Below are 15,099 nucleotides of genomic sequence, written 5' to 3'. Positions count from 1 at the left end.
TAGCCATGAGCTTGGAGTCAGAACCTAATGGCTGAGATCCTGACCAATAAGATGCGATGCTCCAGCAAAGATCTGGAAGCAGCCGGAGGCTTAAATGCAGGTGCTGCTCATCAGGTGGAATCAGCTACAGCTGGGGAGGAAGAGTTAGTAACACTGCCAGCAGGGCGGGGACAAAACTCCAGATCCTCATAGAAGAGGAAGTTTGTTGTTTTTTTTGATTTCCAGTTTTAAAATTAAAAATTGAACTGTTTCAAACCTGTATTCGTTTTCAGGAATGAAGTTGTTTAAGCGATAATAATAAAGTTATTTTGAGATTAAAAGTGGAATCAAAAACTAGAAGACCAGTGTTGATGCAAAGACTTACAGAGTTATCTTTTAATATGTTTTGTAGTGAATTTATATTTCAAAATATGTTTTAATAATAAGGAAATTATTTTAGAAAAACATTGTAACTTAAATCTGAAGCTGTACCCAACATGTAAATATCCTAGCTGTTTAGGCTGCAGTACGAGTTTTACCAGAGAACAACAAAAAGACTATGATGGTATAATTTTTATCAGATATGTATTGAACAAGAAAAAATGCATTAAACAATACTTCACATAAAATACAAAACAGATGATATACTAATACCAATTTACAACCCTGCTTAGGGCTTAAAACAAGTTTCTAAAAAGTTTAATACACTACAAGATTGTTCAAATGCAAAACATATATACATATATATATATATACATATAAAATGATATATAAGAAGGGAGCTATGAAGGGTTGTAAAGGGTTAAGGCACGCATCTCTCATGTCCTGCTTGGTTTCAGATGTTCTGCCCCGGAGTCTCTCCTAATTCCTCCTGCTGCCCCCTTCATGTCTTGACTGTGGGCCACACGTTTCCAACTCATTCTAAATATCCAAATCCTAATATTTACTTCTGGTTTTTGAGTCGAGGCTGAGCAGAAGCTGGAAGCAGTCTGTGTGTGCTGGAACTACAGCCTTCATCAGTTCTACAGAGGGAACCTAACATTTGACCTTTGAGGGTTCTGTGTGCACATAGGGCAACATACATAGCTGTAGATGGACTAGTTTTAGTTCTGAAGATGTGTATGTGTGTGTGTGTTTTGTTAAAAAAAAACAAAAACAGTCCAGTCAATTTTAAGTCCAGAAGCACATCAATAAACAGCATTGTTTTCACTTTTAAACATTTACTTAAAGGAAACGTTGAGCATTTTGAAGATGGATTCTGTGCATCTAACCTGTTAAACATAGCTCTTTGAATGGCCTGTTTGAAGAGACAGTTTATGTTTGATAGGACTGATGAGCTGATGGCTAGTCTGAATACCAAAGTGCTGCCGTCTTAAAACAGCTCCACTCTCCAAAAATTGCAAACATTATTTTAAATGTTTTTACACTACCAATTTATATTACAGTTATTTACACAAAAGTATACAAACTAAAAACTGTTGGGTTTAAAACAACCTAATTTGTAACCCAGTGCTGGTCAAATTTGGACTAAGCCAACCTTGGGTAGTTTTAGCCCCAGCATACTGGGTTAAGTTTGCTACCCTAAAATTGGGTTAATGTGACTAATTTTTTAAAATTGAGATATTAAAAAGTTGAGTAAATCTAAATAGACAAATCTAAAATCTGGATTATTTAATGATTACAACTTGGACTGGTGCTAGCTAGCTGGCATTAACCAGTATTAGCATTAGGTAACTAGCACTGACTGATGCTATTTTAGGAACCCAAACTCACTGTCTAGTGCAAACTACAGTAATTACCAAAGCCAATCAGGTTAAACACATTTTTAAAAGTTGTTTTTACTGTCTTACAATTATTTCTTAGCCTGCAACCTAAAGCAGAGGTCCAGTCAGGTCCAACTTGGACAGCTTCTAGCCTAAAGTAGTGGACTGTGAAGAATGACACAGCTCACCTCCAATCCAACCCTAACATTTCCTGAAAAGTTTCATCAAAATCTGTTCATCAGTTTTTAAATAATCAGACAGATGGTTGGATGGACAAATCAACCAACTCTACCAAACACATAACCTTCTTGTTGGAGGTAATTAGTGCTTCCATCAGTGGTGTCCAATCCTGGTCCTGGGACGCCGCTATCCTGCATGTTTTAGATGTTTCTCTGCTGATGAGGATTTAGAGACAGTTTACAAATGACAAATTTGGCTGAAATATTCAGTAATATCAATAGAATTGTCTGTGTTTTCATCTAAATCACATCAGGTATTTAAAAATCAGACTTTTTTTTATTATTATCTTGTTTTTATGCAATTCCAAAAGTTTAGTTAAAAACATGCATGCTTGTGATATTCTGGAAAGTTGCTGTTCTCATGATACTTTATTAACATTTCCTAAACACTTATCCAGTTTGGAAAATTAATTCTTTAGTAGTAATACATAACATAGCCTGGTATTTACAGGGTAACCTACAGGGGACTTACAGGGTAATATACAGGTTAATATATAAAATACAGAGTAACATACAAGGTACTTGTATGGTACTTACAGGGTAATATATAGGGTACTGGGGAAGTAACATACAGGGTATTTGCAGGATAATGTACAGGGTACTTGCATAGTAATATACAGGTTACTTATGGGTGACACAGGTTTATTAAACTATGGGAACATGTCATGATTTCTTGTATTTTTGAGTTTATTCTTAGTTTTGGTTCTTGTTTCATGGGCTGCTTTTCTGTTTAAGTTTATTTTGTCTTCGTACTTCTGTCAGTATTCACCTCACCTCTGTCTGCGCTTGGTTAATTGTCATGCCCATCTCCACCTGCTGTAATCACTCACCTGTGCTCACTTTTCTTAATCATCCTCTGCTTTAAAACTCAGTTTCTCCACTACCCTGCTGGTTCATTGTCCTTGATTTGCCCATGTTTTTGGTTCCTTGTCTTGTCTTGTCTCGCCTCGCCATTGTTTGCATTTTTTTTATTTTTGTTTTAGTTTGTTTTGCTGCCACATAAGCGTTTTGCTTTCTTGTTTTATTATTTTAGAATAAATTTCCAGTTTTGAAATAAGTCTGCACTCTGGGTTCGCCTCCTTCTCCCCCTCGGCCCTTGACAGAACAGATAAGACATCTGTGCACGTGGTTTAATAAATTGAAGGTGACAAATTCTTAAAATCTCACATTTTATTTCTACTGTAACACCCAGGGGGTTCTGTAGATTTGACTCTTAGAGGAAGTGAAATCATATTGAAAATATTTTAGATGGAAATAACACAATACATCACAGTGATGGCTTGCTTCCTCAACACAGAGATCCTCACACTCTACAGCCCATCAATTGGGGATTAGCACTACGATTTGGGATGCTGGCCCCAAATCCCCTTTTCAAATTCCTCTGCTAAATTTCTCCACCACTGCCCTTCAAACGCAAACCTTCCATCTGCTCCCTCTGACCTGACATCACACTAGCATTCCTCTTTGCGTCACATGGCACTCGAGCTCAGTTTAGCCAGGGTTGAGAGATTTGAGTACCAACACAGTGCCAACATTCCAGCTTGTCGGACGTTTTGTTGGAGGGATTTCCTGTGGCCTTTCATGCCAGCATGGTATAATTACTGCTGCTCAGCAATTGCTGGCTGCGTCAGATGGACATGGAACATGGAACTAACATTCTGGTTTGACTATGAAGGCACCACTAAAAGCTTAGTGCTCACTGGGAGGCCAGTCTATACCAAATTTAATTAGACAAACCAAACAAACAAGCAGGAAAGAAAAGGTAAAGAAGAAATATTACTCCTTATATGCCTTTACATACCACCAGAAAGTTGAAAATGGGACAGTTCTTCTTATCAGTTTGATTGTCTGGTGTTGTGGCCCCACTTCAACCACACAAGGGCCAAATTAACTCTAAATCAGATCATGTTTAGCACAGATTAAATCAACCCCGCTCCTCAAACAAGGTGCAGCTGCGCCTCCGACTCTGTTTTGGCTGGCCTTCCTAAGGAGGCTTTGATGAGGAATGGATCTCCAGATCATTCATCCTTGCAGTGTTTCACAGATATGCCTCAGATTGACTTAGGCTGGCATTTCATTGGTGTATTTAGAATCTTTAAGATGTCAGTGCTTCCGCTGTGTGCTGGCACGAGAGGTGTTTCAAGAAATGAAAAGGTTTTAGCTTGCATGTCTACTTTGAATTCCCTGTCACACACACACACAAGCACACATTTTCAGTCAGCTGGTTTCTATTGAGGTGAAGGTCAGAACACAGATGCCACTCAAGCGGCTTTAATAAAGGCTGATTAAGACAGGACAAAGGGAATATTGGAGATTATTTCGAATGCCTATAAAAAGACTTGGAACACCGCTGAAATTCGTCTGTTTCTGGGTCAGTGTGCATTCATTACAATTTGTATAATTAGATTTTAACATCTGTGCCTGAAACCTTGGCAGTGGAAGTCATTTTCTTAAATGCAAGTCAGTGATGTTTGTGGAAGGTAAATAAGATTCCAAGAAGACGATTGGGAATATTTTAGGGCTGTAATTCTGGAAAACGCTAAAACCTCAGCTGCTCTCAGATTTGTCCTTTTTTACTGTCAGATAAGACAATGGGTTACTTTAGTTGTGGCACTGCTTAGACAAGAGAAACTAATTATTAGCAATACTTTTAGTTGTGAACTTAAGTACAGAGTAGAGGGTAAAGAGGAATAAATGATCACTGTGTCACATGATGGAAAAAAGTGTTTGTGTCTCAACCAGAAAAAGATAAATTACTTCTTCTGGTTTGGGGGTGAGTCATTGCCTCAACTGGATGAGTTCACATATCTGGGTGTTTTGTTAACAAGTGATGGAGAATCATGTGAGCTTCGTCCGCAGTAATGAGAGCGTTACTGTTGTTTGTTGTAGTGAACAAGCTGAACCGAAAGGCAAAGTTCTGGATTTACTGTAAATGTTCCAATTCTCACCTATTGGTCATGAGGTGTGGCTCATGACTGGAAGAGATTCCAAATACAAGGAGCTGAATTGGACTTTATCTGTAGGATGACCGGGCTCAGACCCAGAACCTGCAAAAGGGATTATGTATCCTTTCTGGGCAGGGAATGCCAGAAAGTGCTGGAGAGGGTCTCTTGAGAGAAGGATGGATGCATATATGGCACGAGATGCTAGACTCTGTGTGAATTATTATTGCCTGTTACTAAAAAGTGAAAGGCAAAATTTGGTGTGGCAGTAGCTGAAGGTCATTCACACCACATACTCTGAGTGTGACATCTTGCAGTATCAAATGAGATTGCGCATAACTTTATTTTTAAGGTTTGGTCAAAATGGCTACAACTCTGGAATGAAAGGTGGTGGGTGAAATGCATTCCTTTAAGAAATGCTATGCCTTTAATCTACATTTGTTTTGATCATGATCTTATTTTTATCTGCTATGAGCTCTGCTTGATCATCTTATCTGACTTGACATATTTCGAAAGGTGGAGTAATAGTAACAGGTGCAGTTGTTTACCTGTAGTTCTCAGTCTAACTGTGAGCTATAGTCCTTCTGTCAGAATCACTTATCTCCTGCAGAGCAATGGCTGCTGTTAGGAAAAGCTCAGTGAGTCAGAAGACACCATGGTTACACATGGAGTGATGCGCAGAGGAATCAAACTGGTCCACTTCCTCTTCCTCCACATGCCTGAGCAATTTGTCTGCACAGTCAAACCCAGCACATATGGTTTATCAGCCCTTGCACACAAGCATCCCTGCCTGATCCCAAACAACGTGCAGAACAAAGTTACGCAACAAATCAAGGAAGAAAAACTTAACATTGGTCTCTAATCTACAAGGAAACCATTATGTGTTTCAGGAGAATTTCTATGGTTCTATGTGTTTTTCTCTCTTTATACATTTTCCTACTCCTACTGAGTGTTTCCTCTTCTGACCTTTTGAACCCCGTCTTTTTGTTTCTCTGAACGCTCTACTGACCCAGCACTTCTTTAAGCTGTTGCTTGCAGCAGCTGGTCAGGCAGCTTTGGCCCCTAACTTGCCTTCATGGGGCCATGATCATTTCCTGTGTGCCCTCCTGCTCTTTCTCTTGCTGACAGCAACTCTAATCCTTGTAAGTCCACTCTGCCGGCCTGCTACCTGGCAGCAAGGAAACTTCATTTATTTAAGCCTGCCATTGAAAGGCGAAAGCAGATGATAATGTTTTTTGCCCATGTTTATGTATGTTATCAAAATGTCTCATGAACTGGTAGACAAATTTGAATGAAACTTCCAGAAAATAATCATTGGATGTACAGCTACAACTCAGTGACCTTTGGAGTAATTACAAGTCAAAATGGCCACCAGGTGATGTGCATTTTTTCACAGAATGCTAGGCCTTTAATTGCATAGTGCCATTTAAGACAACTTTTCTTGTGAAGTGGCACTATATAAGTGAACATAACTGAATTGAAAAACTTGTAGCATTAGCAGCTACTACTCATGTTCAAAAGGTTATGCTGGAGTACAGAGAAAAATGAATGGGGTTACAGTGGTTAATTTGTTATACTGGGACCTAAAAATACATTGTAAGACAAATGGACAGACATATTTTAAGGTGAAAATAAAAATATATGAGCAGGACAAACATATGTTGAAGTCTTCACTATGGTATGATCAAGTCATGGGGCAGAAATCTGCACTACACATTTTCCAGAAGCTACAACAAATGAACAAATACATGAACACTTGTTCTGTGATCATCCTGTCTGTGCATACACTACATACAATGGGCTTCTGCTCCTTACCATGGACTTGTACATTTTAAGGAGCTTAAAAATTAAAAATTTTTACTTAAACAATGAACTTTTCTCACTCTTCAGGTAAATTATTTGTGTAAAATCCATGTAACACTATCAGGAGTTTATATAAGAAAATTCTTTGTAACCTACTATCATTACCAAACCAAATATTAACTAAAACCATTTGGAGAACGCAAACCTCCACCAAGGCCATAGCAAACAATAAAAAATAGTTTGATCCAGATAAATGATCATGATTCTTAAAAATTTTATCCAAATCTGTTTATGATTAGTTTTTATGTAATCTTGCAAACAGACAAACACGACCAAAAACATAACCTTCTTGGTGGAGGTAACAAAGGGGTCACCTGCTGGAGCTTAGACAAGGTTTTAACAAAGAAGTCACCTGTGACCTTTATCTTTGACCCTGTGACCTTGAAATCAATAGGCATCATCCTTGACCCATGAGGTGTCCAGCAGTGCAGTTTGACATTCTTACATTACACTGTTGCAGAGTTAGAGCACAAGATCAACTGTGATGTTGACCTTCGATCCCATGACCTTGAAATCAGTGGTCATCACCCTTCACCTAAGAGGTATCCAGCTGTGCAGTTTATTTTCCTCTGTTCATAGAATAGAATAGTATAGAAAGATAATTTAGTGATCCCCTAAAGCAAATTGGTTTGTCACAGCATTAGAAAATTTCAGAATTTAAAGCATTAAAGACAACACTCACAAAGAAATTCATAACAAAACAAACAAACAAAAAAAAAAAAAACTTAAAAAAGCAACCATTGATTATAAATTAAGACAGAGGTAGTACAATGATGGTAGGGAACACATAATTTACAAATTTACAGTAGTACTGTGCAATGATGGCGGAGTATAATGTATACAGTAACATTTTTACAGTAGCTGTGTGCAGATATAAGTTTAGTGGTGTTCATCTGTTCTGAAATTCTGAAATGTAAAAATGCAACAATCATCACAACCTCAAACAGTACAGCCGCATATTACCTGGTCTGAGTTTTGAGATTAAAGTTGAAATTAAGGTCATTACTATTTTCAGAAAAAAGGCAACATGTGGAGAAAAATGCGTGTGAAGTTTTGATATTAAGCCAAGTGAAGTGAGTGCCTTCGTGCCACTGAACCAGAATTACCTCAGCTAAGGAGGTTATGTTTTCAGCAGCGTTGGTTGGTTTGTCTGTCTGTTAGCAAGATTACTTAAAAACTAATTAACAGATTTTGGTGGAACTTTCAGGAAATGTTGGGATTGTTACAAAAAACAATTGATTACATTTTGCTGCTGATCCGAGTCATGCAATTTTTAATGCCCCTGTGTTGGAGATTTTTGCCCTCTGAATGCATTGTATTTAATTTTTAAAGTTTGTATTTCTTTCTTTCTTTATTTTATTGCAATGAGGGTAATCGGTGCACCTTTATTTGGTAAACTACAAAATAACAATCAAAATATGTTTATATATAAAGCACTTATAAAACAACCAAAGTGCTGTATAATATTCCCCAAAAAAGAGCAATGAAAATATTAAAAGCAATTTATTACGTAAAACAAAAAAACATAACATTTTAAACCAAGTTAAAAAAAGAAAATACATAAATAACAGATTATCTAAAAAGCCCAATACATTAATTGCAATTAAAAGCCAGAGAAATTAAATGTCTCCTGAGCTGCTTTTTAAAAATCATGTGGAACTTCCTAAAAGAACCTGTTCAGAAGATCTAAAAGGTGTAAAACATCGGGTATGAACCCTGAAAGTACATATCCCCTGTAGGTTTGTATCCTCTCAGTAAATACCAGAAGCAAACCATTTATTAATTTATCTACCACTGAAAGGCAATAGATAGATGATAATGTTTTTGCCCACATGTTTGTGTGTATGCCTGTTAGCGAAACAATTCATGGATGAATTTAAATTAAATCGAATAGAATTTGCAGAAAGTAATTATCAGTAATCAACAACTGATCATATTTAAACAACTTGAAGTATGAAGCTAAGATTCTTTTAAGATCTTTACTGAAAACTTTAGCATTAACTATTGGAGTCAACCGACCAGTTTCTCTGTTAGCAAAATATCTCATCCACCACTGGAGGGATTTTAATAAAAATCTTCAGAAAGTAATCATTGGATGTGAAGCTACAACTGATTACCTTCTGGAGCCAGTTTAAATCAAGATGGACACCACATCTAATTAATCAATTAATTAATTAAATAATTAATTAAAAAAGTACCTCTCAGAAGTCTGAGTCCAACTGAAAGGTACAGAAGCACTGAGCTTAATTTAAAATGATTACTGAACTCAAAAAACCCTGGATTATAAGATTTAGAGCTAAGCATGAGCACGAGCGTAGCTAAAACAAAGATCCATTTTGTTTCTGACTTGTGATCTGCTTTTCTCTGATTTACTCAGTGCTCGGTGCTCTCAGTTAGCTGGTTTCTCTGGCGGGTTGGATCTGTGAGTGTCCTCTGCTTCAGTGGGAACTGACCTTCCTAATGAGAGGTGTCTGTTCAGACTCCCACACTGACAGACAGCCTTTGAAAAAGATGTGTTTGTTTGCTGGAAAAAGGCAACAGTGAAAATGTGCTCATCAGCTCAGATAAACACTATTAGCCATCTCCGATAGCAGCTGAACACGGCGTTTCAATCACAGCTTTGATGTTCCCTGCATACGCTTCTAAACATTTACACTCCAATTAAAACCATATTTCATTTTGCACACAGGCTGTTTATGAGTCATTATAAACTCAACATGCAGGCGTTTGAATCTCCCCCTGTATTTGTAATGACAGCTTGATGCCGAGCTGAAAGATGGATCAAATATTTACTCTCCCCATTGTTCTCTTTGTGGTGTCTCCTCTTTCACAAGCTGAATTATCCACCCGATGTAAACAGAATCATCTGATGAATCATTAACAAATGCATTTTGGCAGGTTAGATGCTGATTTTCCCTTTTTGTTTAGTCCTTTTGGGTTAATAAGGCTTAAACCGCTGTCAATCAAGACGTTTCTTTAATGGAGAGAAAAACGAGGGCATTCTTGCATAACAGATTCAGACATGCAGAGGACCACCACGGGCTAACAGCAGAACAAACATTTTTACAATTCATGCTGGTAAATCAAACTCCTCTCAGGTTTTTAAGTGCTTCTAACAGGAAGAAGTGATAATTAGAAGGCTGGGGCTTCTTTTCTACTCTAACGTCAAAGTCAAAAAGGTCAGACCGTCAGCGTTAAGCTGCGAACACTCCCATCTCTATGGCAACAAAAACAAACAAGCCATAAACTTCAAATTACATCTTAAATAGAGAAGTCACATTTTTCTGTAATCATACAGCATTATGTTGTGATTATTCACTTTTCTACTTGTGGGGGATCATTTTAATATAAAACTATGAAAGGAATCCAAACAGGAGAGTTGTTAAAACCTAATAATTTACATCATTTTCGCCAACAAAGACTTGAAAGGCTGCTATTTTGTTTATTAGACATGTATGGTGAAAATAATGGGCTGCACTTGTGACTTGTACATGACCATAGAAATATAAAAAATATAGTTCATGCACTGTTATTACAAAATAAGCAACTATTGCTGTGTGGTGAAATGCTTTGGAGATTTTTGCCTTTAAATAGTGGAAGTTCACTCAGTTTTACTTGTCATGTTCAGTGAATGTTAATAGAGATTGAACGACTGGAAGATAAAGTTAGAGAGGCCAAACTGAGATGGTTTGGACATGTGCAGAGGAGGGACAGTGAGTATATTGGTAGAAGGCTGTTAGAGATGCAATTGCCAGGAAAAAGACAAAGAGGAGATATATGGATGCAGTTAGAGAGTACATGGAGGACAGAGAACACAGAGGACTGAGTAAGATTGAGGAGGATGACTTGCTGTGAGACCCCTAAAAAGGAAATAGCTAAAAGAAAAAGAAGGGGAGGATTTACTAAACTTTTACTTTTAGACCAAATTTTGTCCAATTTCAGCCTAGACTTTTATTCAGTTAAAAATAATCACCTACAATGAACTCTGGGTTGATGTTAATATCAGATGAGTAAATAAAGGGATTTATATTACTTCTTTGTATAAAATTGTGGGTATCTCATGCTCCTAAATAGTGGGATATCACTCAATGTTCTTATTATGTTTTGTCTAAGTTATGTCCAGAAAAAAGATGGAGTACAGTTTTAGAGCTTAAAAATCCAACATTGGTTGTCATCTCTACAGCTGAATGCTGTCTGAGCAGCAAGGCAGTGGCTGCTGGTGTAGCATGGTGCAGGTACTTTTTAAAAATTACTTTTAGTTTGTAAATAAGAAAGTAAAATTTGAATCAGTAAAAGTTACCTGCCTTTGTCTTATTGCTAGGAGTGATAGCCTGTTGTTAAGTCACTAAATGTGGGAGCAAAAACACAAGTTTGCACCCTAACTTTAGAAAACGGGAAAGCATCTGCTCCAGTGAGAAGGCACCTGCAGTTATTCACATGAAATTCTGTAGTTAGGCTATCTGCAGGTGTAAATAGCCACACTTTTTATAGAGGTACCATAATAGTTCTGCCAGAATAACTATGTAATACAAAATTGGTGGTGGTATTAAGGTTTACATAACAGTATTTGCATTGCACTGTGAAGTTTTGAATACTGAAGAAGGTATAAGATCCACTTCCTCGGTGGAACTGCTCGAACCATAATGATGAGCTAATCTGGCTTGTATAAGTGGACACACTTCCAATTTTTGCTTTCTTAAACAACTCAAATTTCTAAACTTTTATAATGGTACTAACAAAACCTAGTATTAACAACTTTACAATACCATGAATTTCACATTACAAGGGTATTTTGGAAAAAATGTCATGATATTTCTGCTGGATTTGCCTCCAGGCAGCACTGGAGGCAAATAAGTGGAAGTGTTACAGCTATATGCTACTGCTATTTGTTGGTCAAATGTGAGGCCATCTGTCCAACAGTTCGGTCCAACATCTTGGGCCCAGGATCTTAGGCCGAACTGGGTCATGAAACAGGACAACGATCCCAAACACAGCAGCAAATATACAACAGAACGGCTGAAAAAACAAAAAGAATCCAAACATTGAGAGTGCTGTGTCTGTGCATAGTTTCCGCCCAGACTGAGCCGGATCTGTACATTAATCGCAGCAGCTGCCCTACACACAACAGACAAACAACTACATAACACACACAGCTACATATCACAGCGACCTCCTGCTTTGCCAATCAGGAGGATCGAGTCACAATAGCTGCAGGGAAGAGTCACACTTGAGTACAGATGGAGCGCAGCGGACAATCCAAGCCGAGAATCAAGCAGAAACTGCACTGATGGGAAACCAATGTGTCATGCACTCTCTCTCGTAGCAGTGTTGGGTTTAATGAGTTCAGTTTATACTGGTTTGCTTGTATCTCTGATATTCTTCCATAAGGGACCTTTAAAACCCTCTGTAAAAATTCCCACAGTTTATGCAAGCTCAAGTCTAAGTGGCCTCTCTTGGCCAGCAGCTCACCCTCCTCTGTTTTCCCAGCCTCTCTCTGCACCTTATAGAACATTACAAATGGACAGAGACAGAGAAATAAAAAAAGGATAGGTCTTATCTAAACAACCACACAGGCTGGGTCCCAAACAGACTGAATGGACTTTTACTTAACTTACTGCTTGTGGTGTTCTGTGAGTCTGCTTCCTGGTTGCTGGTTCATGTCCTCCCATTGGCTGGTTATTCAATCACCCGCAGCTGCAGAAGATCAGGCTCATCAGAGGGACTGGGTACTTAAGGCTGCCTTGTGGATCAGATCAGCACTGGAGCATTGCTTGCCCTGGGTAAAGGGTCTCTGCCAACCAAGAAACCAGAACTCTCTGAGTGAACAAATGTTTTTGTATCTTCTGTGCGCTTCTAGAGTTACCTGCGGTCCTGTCTGAGCCGTGCCACTGGCAACCGCCTGAAGGTAAAGCCTGAAAGCCACTCACCTGAGCCTGCCTTCACCGCTGCCTGTCTGCCTCCTGTGAAAACCTGCCTACCGGAAACACTTACCTCTCTGCCTGGAACCTACCAACCTGGACACCTCCACCAGAGATCACTGCTGGACCACTCTCCTCCATGCCGAGTTACCTCACCCACCTGTAAGACCACAACAATCAAAAGCTATTCAATCCTCATCACAGTTTATGACAACTCAAACCAATACTTACCCGCTGCCTTACCTTCCAGATCCTGTTTCCTGTCCCCCCCCCCCCCTGTAAATAAAGTCACTTACCTTTATTTGTTGCCTCCGGAGTCTGTCTGTCGCCGAGCTGCTCACTGTTGACTACTTTGTAAATCNCCCCCCCCCACGGTCACTGTAAATAAAGTCACTTACCTTTATTATTGTCTCCTGAGTCTGTCGCCAAGCTGCTCACTGTTGGCTATCCCGTGAATCCTGACACTGCTTTGGACCGGATCATGAGTGAAGAAAAAATGCACAGGCTATGAATAACAGAAAAAGTTTGAAGTTTCCGTTGGCTGTTGTTAAACACCTGCTATATTCAGTCCTGTGGCAGATGCAGCTTCAGAGCTTCTCTGTTTGAGTGAAGGCATGTGACCTCAATCTCTGATCACAGCAAGTGGAACAAATCATCCCTAAATGTCAGCTGTGGGTGTTCTGGGCCCACCAGTGCTCTGTTAATAAGTGGTAGAACAGATAAAAAGCCTGGTAAAGGCTACAAGAAAATGAACTGGTTTTCAGATTTACCTGGGGGGAAAAAATAGGAGACAAACTCACCAAAAATGTCAACAATTAGAATATTAACTGGGACTGCATCAACAAACGGGATGCTGAAGCATTTAGTGTCAATAAAACAGACAAAGATTTTGTTTCTGCAGGTGGTGTGCTTTTTTTTTTTTTTGTCCTTTTAGCTGTGGATTTTAGTAGGGGGCTGTGGTATCTCGGTGATCAAACTGCAGTCTTGTGATCTTGAGGCTGCAGGTTCGAGCACAGGTTGCAGCAGGAAGGGCAATTGGCGTAACACAATTGACAAATCCTTCATTCAAGTTTGCTTGCTGTGGCAACCCCTGAAGAACAATAACAGCTGTGGATGTTAGTGCTAAAGATAGTTACACTTTCTGTTTAAGTTAAGTTCTCTTCAAGGCCAAAAAAGACAGTGCTGCAGAAGAATGCTGTAGGGGTCAGAGGGCTTTTATCCTGGGCCAGCCTGACCTCAGCAGCTCTCTGGGTCTTCACCCTGTAATCCCACCATCACAAGGAGCAACAGGGACAGTTTAAAAAGCACAAACTCCCTGCAGGGACAGACTCTAATAAAATCTCTTTGTTCACCACCGAGTACTACATCTCAGGTCCTCATCAGTGCCCCCAGTATGGGATTTCAGGAGAAACTAAATCCCCTGTGGCTGCTCTCGTCTTATGCTCTTTGTTGGTGGAGTAAAGGGAAAATTGAAGCAAGAGCATGCAGATTTATTAGGCTGTTCACTATGTTCTATTGGAGTATAATAAAGCAGAGCTGAGTGATAACTTGCAAAAGACCAGAGGGCCAGAAAGACAAAAACTGAGGTCAGCAGGAATATTTCTAATTGTATCATGGCTGTCTTGGATTCATCAGTTTTTTCATTTTATAAGGTAGTGCTGCTGTTGTGCATGTGCTTAGCATAAAATGCATTCTAAAAAGTTATTTTAAAGGGTTTCTAAAGAGATAATTATGATTGCCAGCTTCAGAAAGGCTGACAATAATGTTTTTGCCTGTGTCTGTATGTGCATGAGCAAAATATGTCACAAACCAATGGATAACTTCAACTTTTAGAAAATATTCACTGAATAGAATAGAAAAACAATTTTTTGATCCTTTTAGAGAAATTGGTTTGTCACAGCAGCAGGCAAGTTCAAACATAAAAAAACATAACAGCACTAACAAAAAACAGTAACAGAGTAATGCAAATTGATGTATACATTTACAGTGGCTGTGTGCAGATATTCATTTAGTTCACAAAGACCCATCTGGATCTAAATTTCCAAAACATAAACTTGTCACACATTAGATTAGCCAACAACTATTCATTTAATACATTTTACACCTACTGATACAATTATGTTATTTGTTTGCATAAAAGTCTTTGAATAAACTGTTTAGAAAGGACACTGATTCACTTCATAAAATTTACTACAAAAACAACCAGCTTACATCATTTCATAAGAGCAACAGGTTTCCTCTCCTGTTTGCCACAACTAAAAGCTCACAACCCTGTCTTTTCTTTCTGTTGCCCTTTCATGTTCTCGAACCAATTACAGTGAACAAACAGAAGACCCTGCGCCCAACACACTTTGTACTGCAAAGTCCTGCAGCGGCCTCCAACCTTTGGCCATTT

This window comes from Kryptolebias marmoratus, linkage group LG13, assembly GCF_001649575.2.
Source record: "Kryptolebias marmoratus isolate JLee-2015 linkage group LG13, ASM164957v2, whole genome shotgun sequence".
Taxonomy (NCBI): Eukaryota; Metazoa; Chordata; class Actinopteri; order Cyprinodontiformes; family Rivulidae; genus Kryptolebias; species Kryptolebias marmoratus.
The sequence above is the reverse complement of the archived record's forward strand: the minus strand, read 5'-3'. Positions refer to the sequence as shown.